The following is a 9,224-nucleotide window of genomic DNA, read 5'->3' as shown; positions in this document are numbered from 1 at the left end:
GGAGCTAAGGCCAACATTCTGTGAAAAACAAGACGCACAAAGAGCCCTCAGAAGGCGGTGGCGCAGCCGCTGGTAAACACTTTTGTTGCTTTCCTGCCGGGTAGATAGGGCAAAGGAATATTGCGCAAAAAAACACGTCCTAAAGTCCGGCAAGTTAAACAAGTTTGTGTTCGCCTCGCCATTTCACCACCCATACACACCTTAGACCTTCCTTCTCTGTAAAGTCTGTGGTACCTTTGTGCACCCTTGTCAGTTCACTACACCGAGTATGGGTTGGCCAAAGGGCACACCTGCCAAGCTTGAGGGTACTTTTTTGCCAGCCCTGGAGAGCACCACATTTGCTGCACCCTGTAGTTAGTATCAATTCTTCATTTTCAAATATGGCTTTACCACAAGTCCCTACACAAGTGCGAATAATCGATTTGCTAGGACGTTCTCGCAGTGGGGTCAGTTGATAGGTAATGTATAATGTTGTGACTGCATTTATATAGTGCTTTACACCACTGACTAGAGGCCTTTGTATGTGGCCCCACCACATGTATCTGTAATCTTTTGTGTTCCCCTAAAAAGCACTTCTATAGACACCATTGATATGAAACCAGAGGTAACCCCTACAAGAAGATGGGCTCTGTGGGTCCTGCTTATAGTCGGCTGACCCAGTAGGAATATAGGCATGCATCCACAGATCAATATTCCACAGATTTCTTATTGACCACAGGTAGGCGGTCCATAACAAGTGGAGTAGGGACCAGTGTGGAAATTTAGCGTGCAAACTGAACATTATCTGCGCCATCTTGCCTCTCCCCAGCGCCACGCACAGCGAATGCACGGCCGCCATTTTAGGCACCCCACTCTCTCCCCGCTCATTCTCGATCACCAGCGCTTTCCCCTGGCGCTGCGAGCATCCCCCGCGCGCCGGCCACCCCCGCTCTCTCATATAGGCCATAAACCCTCTCCTTCTGCGCGACCCTGCTACGGAACCACATCCGACCGACATCCCATACATGGTCATGCCTCTCCTTTGATAACCCCCTTCCTCTGCGCCCCATTGTCTGAACTGGTCCCAGACCATCACCTAGCCCTGCGGATGCAGTTTATTGCCCCTACTGTAAGGGAAACACCCCACATCAAAGGGATTACAGTAGATCAAAACCCCTACTCCCTGAGACCCGACCGGTCACACACACCCCCCAGGAATTGGCGGAATACCCTGCTGCGCAATAGCCATCTCCTACTGTGGGTGGGGTGGGAACTTCTACTGTATCTATGTGTGGGATCGGATCTGAACCGGGGCTTCAGGGGATATTCCCCCATACATCAAGGGAATCTCAAGAATGTACTATGTGTAATAAAGCAATAAACCTGTGTATAAGAGACCAGGTCTCAGAGATGCAGTTAGAGCACCTCGTGACGATACCTTGCTGTCTGATCTGATGTGTTCTGCTCCGACGGAATAAAACTTTGTTTCCTGCCTTCCAGTCTCCGGCGCCTGCCTCTTTTATTGGTAAATTATCGAGTGGTATGAGAGGCGATTACCGCCGGGCAAATACTTGAAAGGTTATCGACTGAAACTGCCGCTACCATTTAACAATTGGCGTCCCAAACGTGGGGCCCATCAGCGACACGTGGATCCAGTGGGAGAGGTCCCGACGACAGAGTGAACGACTGCAACGATCGGGAGAGCTCCTGCCCAATAGACCCTCGTCTGGCAGCCGATCATCCGAACTTCACTGGTTCCGAGCAGACCTCTCTCGAGTGATCTACGGTCCTGACTGGGAACCATCAGGAGTGCCGCGGCAAATACGGAGAGTAGAGGACGATCGGGCGCTGGAGGCGGAAGACGAGAAACTGTCCACGCGGTCCGGGTAAGGTCGTGAAACACGACAAAAGTGCGAAATAATTGATTGATTGTTTGAATACTAGTATTGCTCATTGATTGTTCTCTTTGAGATATTCGCTGTCTACAAACGGGGAGGAGTAGAAATACTCTCTCTCTCCCTTTGCAGATAGTGAAGGGTAGGTAACGCAGACTTTTGTCCCCGTTGAAACCCGTCGTACCTATCTTTATCTCCCCATTGATTGATTGTCCGAACATTGATTGTTTTGAAGAATAGTGCTTTTTGAGATATTCTCTGTTTGCAAATAACGTAGAATAGGAATATTCTGTCTAGTCTTTGCAAATAGTGAAGGGTAGGTAACGCAGACTTTTGTCCCCGTTGAAACCCGTCGTGCCTATCTTTATCTCCCCATTGATTGATTGATTGATTGTCCGAACACTAGTTGTTCGATATTGGTTCTTTGGAGGTATTCTCTGCTTACAAATAACGAAGAATAGAGATATTCTGTCTAGTCTTTGCAAGCAGTGAAAAGATAGGTAGTGCTGACTTTTGTCCCCGTTGAAACCCGTCATGCCTATCTTCTCCCCACTGATTGGTAGTTGGTTCTGCCCGGACCGCTTATTAGAGGTGAACCATCCGGCTCCACTGGAAGGCACCCCTAATAAGGACATGTTCACTAAATATGGACTAGTCGCCGTAGCTTATAGCAAACTGTGGCATAAATATACCAAGAAGGACCCCGAGAGTCAGTGGCCACTGATGGGATCCTTCGACGACCATAAGATAGAAGCGCTAGAAATAGCTCTGCGTAGCAATAAGACGACGCCTACTATGCTTGACAGTATCGGCATGTGGCGCAAAGAAGCAACGCAACGGAAAAAGAGGGAAGAAGTAAAAGCAGAAAAGGAATTACGAAAGGCAGCTCACCTTGCCGCTAGAAAGTTAGAAGAAGACATAAAGGAGAGAAGGGAAACTAAACTAAGACAGGAGCCCGAAACCTCAGGCCAGTACGCTGTTAGGACCCCTTCTTTGCTCTACCCTGAGTTGTCCTCCAAGCAGCGAACGAATGACGAATTACTGTTAGGTCCCCCGATCATTTACATGCCCCCTCCGTATGCACCCTCCCAATCAGTAGTGCAACACCCACAACCCCGAACACGAGCGAAAGCAGTACAGGGGCCTCGGTCCTCACGGCCTCCGCGCCGGCCGAGCCTCCTGTGCTGAACACAACGTCGGCTATAACGTTAGACGACCCAGAGATGAGAAAGAAAGAGTCCACCAGAATGAATCGGCTAGCGAAGGATGAACGAACAGGAATCGACAAGATAGTAAAGGCACTGGTAGGATCCTTTTTGACCTTACAAAAACCAAAGTAACGCTAGGAGTTAGCCCTTTGTGGGACATATGAAACCAAGGGAAGGAGTCAAGCTCACGGTCGAGACGGCCACGAGGTAGCCCGACTCCCTTACTCTCGCTACCTAAACCTGTCTGCCCTACTGCCCACCCCGCCCAATAAGCATGACAAAATCCCGCACAAACGGAAGCCTGCTGACACCCACCACCGACGTCACCAAACTAGGGCTAGATCGCGCGCAATTGGTCTCTGTTATTTCTCCGATTGCACAGTAACCTCCTTGTGCTCATCATCAAATTGCAAATAGGTACAAACACTCCAACGAAGTAGTATAGTTATAACATTTTAATAACTTATAAGATATAACGAACACACCGACAGGGTAACCAGGTTAAAACACGTTTTAAAACAACTATTTACATGACAGTCTGCTGCAACCTCCATCCCAAAGCCTTAACGTCCACGTGACACCGTCCTCGCCTCTCCTTCCTCTAAATTGCAACATTGGCCTGTTTTGGGCGGTTCTTTTAGTCGGCTTTGGGCTATAAAAGCCATGCAAAAATCCATTGACCTCAGTGGCGGACGACTGTGCGAATAGGCCGGAGGCTATACGAAGCGCCGAAGTTCTGGCAACCCCAAGGCGGAGCCCGCCACGCTGTGCGGGCCTTTCCGCTTTCTCTTCTTCTTTCTTTAATGAGGGCTGATGCCCTGACGGGGGGGAGGCGACGCAGACGGGCCTCCCCCACCTCCCCAGGTGGAGGCTCACCAGCAGATGAGGACGCCCCAGCCATCTTTTTCATCGGCCTGCTGAATTTCACCCTGGCACGCTGTGCGGATCTTCCCGCTTTTTCTCTTCTTTCTTCAATAAGGGCTGATGCCCTGGCGGGGGGAAGCGACGCGGACGGGCCTCCCCCGCCTCCCCACGTGGAGGCTCGCCAGCAGATGAGGGCACCCCAACCGCATCTTTCACACGTCAGCCAGCTGAGTTGCGCCCTGCCACTTCATTCGCCGTTCGGCTGAGCCGGCGCCCCTGCACGCGGCCGCCAGGCAACCACCCAAGCACCGGGTTCACCAGGACTGCCGCTAGCACCCGACGTGAGGAGTGGGCCCCCGCAGCAAGGTAATCGGGGACCCACCCCGGTGGTGATACCATCCAAACGGCTGTCGTCACTGCTACTGGAATCACCCCGGTGGCAGTACCATCCGAACTGCCGCTGTTACTGCTGCTGGCTCCTCTCCGGTGACTGTACCGAAGAGCTGCTGCTACTGCTGCCCTTGAACTCCGGCGGTCGACTCCTCCGGATCCAGGCCTAAAGCCCACCGTGAGACAATTCTGGACTCGAAAGCTTGTCTGCTTGGGCATGGGCCCCACCCTTGACAAGATGCTCCCCTCAGCCTTGCAGAATCGGCTGGAGTCATTTGACACTCGACTCCCGCGGACTTCCGGTAAGGACAAACCGCCGCCATTGCTCTTTGCCCCGGACGGCAGCCACCTTGCCTCCGCTTGGTGCAGTGAGAAAGACTGGTTCGAAGCGTCGGCGGAAGAACCCACCTCCTGCCCCGCCCCAAGAACGAACCATGGCATTTTCTACGGGGTCGCAGTGACGCCATGCTGACGCAAAATTGACGCTAACGAAAGTTCTCGAACTACTGAAAGGGATTCTGGTCCAACAGCTAATTCATGGAAAGACTTAGACTGTACTCTGGCCCGACCTCGCCCCAAGATGGCGCCGATGTAGGAGAGGCCTACACACCCTTGTGGCGTCCCAGTCACGTGACATTTGTGTTAAAAAGATATATATATATATATATATATATGCGATGCTTCCACACATGATGGTCGGGGAGGGGCGGGAAGGGAACCGATTTTATGCCATAGTAGCGTTGCTCATGACACTCGACGCCTCCCCACCACGTGGCCGGCCTGAACGGTTGTAGGCCCGTATCTTGTATGCTGACATTGTTTTAAATAAAGGGTCTCTTGAAAGAATTACGGAATCAGTGCCATGACTAATCACATAGGTTGATAGAGATTTCTTTATTTGAATAAATGATTGTTACCCCCAAGCAATAGAAAACAGATAATGCAGTCCCCATTTGCTTGAATCTTTTTGATTAACGGAATTTGTACCCATCACACCTATCTTTTTCCAAGAGTTGTTAAACCATGGTCAACCATAGCTCAGGGTATATGCCGAACGCAAGGTATGGTATCTTGCACCCTAATACACGACCGATTGAGAAATGCATATATGACAAGGGAACCCGAATTTAGGAAATGAAATAAATTAGAGCATCTTTGTCTCGGACAAAGAGAATAATAGGTCTGTGGTATCACCCATTCCTGCGACTAGCTTGGTACGTGGTAAGTAGAACTTTTTCGTGTCTGCGCGCGCTGGGGTACTTTGAATACTGCACATCCCCTCCCCTCTTTTTCCCCTCTATAGGTCACAACGAAGCTCCGACTGAAGAATGAAGTGGACATGGACCGTACCGAGTTCAATATCAGGGAAAATTTAGGCAAACATTGTGAGATAGTGCGTGAAGTGCAGACCACCATTGAGAACATAAGAAACTGTATGGCATGATTGTACGTGTGTGCTATAATTACACGGTATGAATGTGTGTGCATCTCATGCTTAGGTCACTTGGAGAGAGAGCGTCACTGTATGATTGAAATGCTCACCATCGATCAAAGGGAGGAGAATACAGGGTCCGACACCCCCTAAAATGAACTACAAAATACTGAAAGTACGCAGCATAGAAAAAGAGGACAGGAAAGAAGAGGTCCCCATACTCAACGTAGCCCTGAGTCTCCGTCTTGCATGCATGTACTGTCACACCCTATCCGGCATTTGTGTGTACGTGATCACTGAATTTATGTCTTTTCCCCGCTCGTGTTTTCTTACATGGAACAGATCCATGCTACTCCATGTTGTGTGTGCACCAAGTGGCCTATTATCTTACCCATGTCTCTCTCGTTTTGTATCGTATGTATGCCAAATAGCCTACTTGACGCACACCTATCTCTCTCTCGCTCTCTCTCTCTCCCTCTCTCTCTCTCTCTCTCTCTCTCTCTCTCTCTCTCTCTCTCTCTCTCCCTCTCTCTCTCTCTCTCTCCCTCTCTCTCTCTCTCTCTCTCTCCCTCTCACTCCCTCCCTCACTAAAAAGCCTTCTTACCCTCTTTTCTGTTTGAATAAATTAACGACACATACCTCCTCGGTAAGTGTATAATTGGCCTGGAGCACGGTGGTGTTCGAACAAATTGACTGAAACAAAACGACCGTACTTTGCCACGTTACTACCTCTCCTTTCTACAAATATTGAGCTTAATTGGCTGAGAAAAGAAGGGACAGGTAAGACGACTGATGTCTCCCAATTTGGCCCTCATCACGGGGACTATATGTCAGTGGTTTCCGTTTTTTTTCAGAGCTTTAATAACATCATCTCCACCGCCCAGAATTACCCCCGCCCAATTACCCCGAAATAGAATGTCTAAAAGCACCCCGTTCTCCCAAGATAACCCCAGCCCTATACTAGCCGCCTCAGAGTATTTCGAACGACACAGCTGATGACCTTATTCACTAATAAAACATCGCCTAAACTGATAAAGGGTTATCTATTGTCGCCAGCAAAAATAATGCTTAGCTTATGTTCCTCCCCGAAATGGATACTCGTGAACCCGTGACAGTAGCACCTCGCACTTTCTTTTTATAAACTTAGCAGTCCTCGGAAAGAAATATGTAGTAACAAAACTTGTGTTGGGACGAACGAGCCTCTGCCGGAGAAGCCGGTTCGAATTTCTTTTTTATAGACTAGAAGGTTGACAGATGTCAGGCTTCCTGCAACCAGTATCGGGCACAGGAATCGGCACCTAGGGGACCAGACGATGGACAGGGACACCCACAGAAACTTGCACCACAACAATAATTAATAGATTAGTAACGCACACACTAACATCAGAGTTAAAAGACACCAATCATGCAGCAACCGATAAAAACATGTCCGCAACTACTCGGTGGTTGGGAGAGAGGATGAAGTATGTAAATGTCTTCCCTGCCAACTCTCTAAGACTTTTGTTTCTTGTACCCATTTAAAGATAACGTGCTGCCATCGGAAGGGAGGGGTCGGACGTGACGCACAGCCTGGCTGCAGACCTTGGAACATCTATGACATCGACCAAGGGGGAGGCTACGAAGCAAAAAGGGCGTGGGACGAGACACCATTTTCAGGATGATAAGCGCGAGGGGCTACATCGAGGCCCCCTGCTCACCGACCAGCGTGCCTGAGGTCTCAACCCGTCGGGCCCGATTGATGGGCCCAGTGCTGGAAGATTCTGCTCCCCTTGGTCCACATTTTTGATCTGATCCCACTCCACCCCCTCTTCCCTCGGCGTCCCGAAGCACGTCACACCCTTCTCTCTCTCACCATCTTTTATATGGATTATGAATCTGACCTACCCACAGAAGAACAAAAGGCAGGTACCCTGTCTCAAAGTACCTATGGTGAACTGTGTTAAGGAACAGGGCTGTGATCGGAGAACAATGAATGATCACACCCTGCAACGTGAGAAATTGGATTTGAGCTGGACCTTAGCTCCACCGCCGGTGCTCAACAGTGCCAACGAAAGAAGAACAACAATGAGAGCTTACCAGTGATAGCTCTTTATAAAAAGGACACTGGAAAGAAGAACCCATGTCAAAGTCGAAAATCCTCTCCCAACCACCTTTTTATACTAACTATCTTCTTATCAAGTTTTTATGGTGTTGCATCAATCATTTCCGACTGTACACTGAGAAGTTAAGGAAATGTAACTTTGTATAGTAACATCCATACAACACCAGCCATGTACACGACTATACTGTAACTCTGTATGTACTACCTCCTCGCCTACTTTATCACCTGTAAGTAACTATAAGCAAATGTGTCAGATTACTCCTGCATGCCCTAAAAACTCTGTATCTTTAAGGAATGTACGAAAGACATTAACGATATTATAGCTGAAGGTTAACGAAGAATAAATGACGGCCAGGCAAGCTGGCGAGATATGTTAAAAGGGAGGACTGTGGAAATTTAGCGTGCAAACTGAACATTATCTGCGCCATCTTGCCTCGCCCCAGCGCCACGCACAGCGAATGCACGGCCGCCATTTTAGGCACCCCACTCTCTCCCCGCTCATTCTCGATCACCAGCGCTTTCCCCTGGCGCTGCGAGCATCCCCCGCGCGCCGGCCACCCCCGCTCTCTCATATAGGCCATAAACCCTCCTCTTCTGCGCGACCCTGCTACGGAACCACATCCGACCGACATCCCATACATGGTCATGCCTCTCCTTTGATAACCCCCTTCCTCTGCGCCCCATTGTCTGAACTGGTCCCAGGCCATCACCTAGCCCTGCGGATGCAGTTTATTGCCCCTACTGTAAGGGAAACACCCCACATCAAAGGGATTACAGTAGATCAAAACCCCTACTCCCTGAGACCCGACCGGTCACACACACCCCCCAGGAATTGGCGGAATACCCTGCTGCGCAATAGCCATCTCCTACTGTGGGTGGGGTGGGAACTTCTACTCTATCTATGTGTGGGATCGGATCTGAACCGGGGCTTCAGGGGATATTCCCCCATACATCAAGGGAATCTCAAGAATGTACTATGTGTAATAAAGCAATAAACCTGTGTATAAGAGACCAGGTCTCAGAGATGCAGTTAGAGCACCTCGTGACGATACCTTGCTGTCTGATCTGATGTGTTCTGCTCCGACGGAATAAAACTTTGTTTCCTGCCTTCCAGTCTCCGGCGCCTGCCTCTTTTATTGGTAAATTATCGAGTGGTATGAGAGGCGATTACCGCCGGGCAAATACTTGAAAGGTTATCGACTGAAACTGCTGCTACCATTTAACACCAGGGCAGGTGTTTTTGGCTGCTTGTCCTAATCTCAGGTAACAAACAGATCTAAAACTCTTGCAGTAATCCTGCTAGAAATGTCTGGGAGGAAGCTTGCAGGATGGGGCTATGACTGAGAAGGAAGGGG

This window comes from Triturus cristatus, chromosome 6 (assembly GCF_964204655.1).
Source record: "Triturus cristatus chromosome 6, aTriCri1.1, whole genome shotgun sequence".
Taxonomy (NCBI): Eukaryota; Metazoa; Chordata; class Amphibia; order Caudata; family Salamandridae; genus Triturus; species Triturus cristatus.
This window is presented reverse-complemented; position numbering follows the sequence as displayed.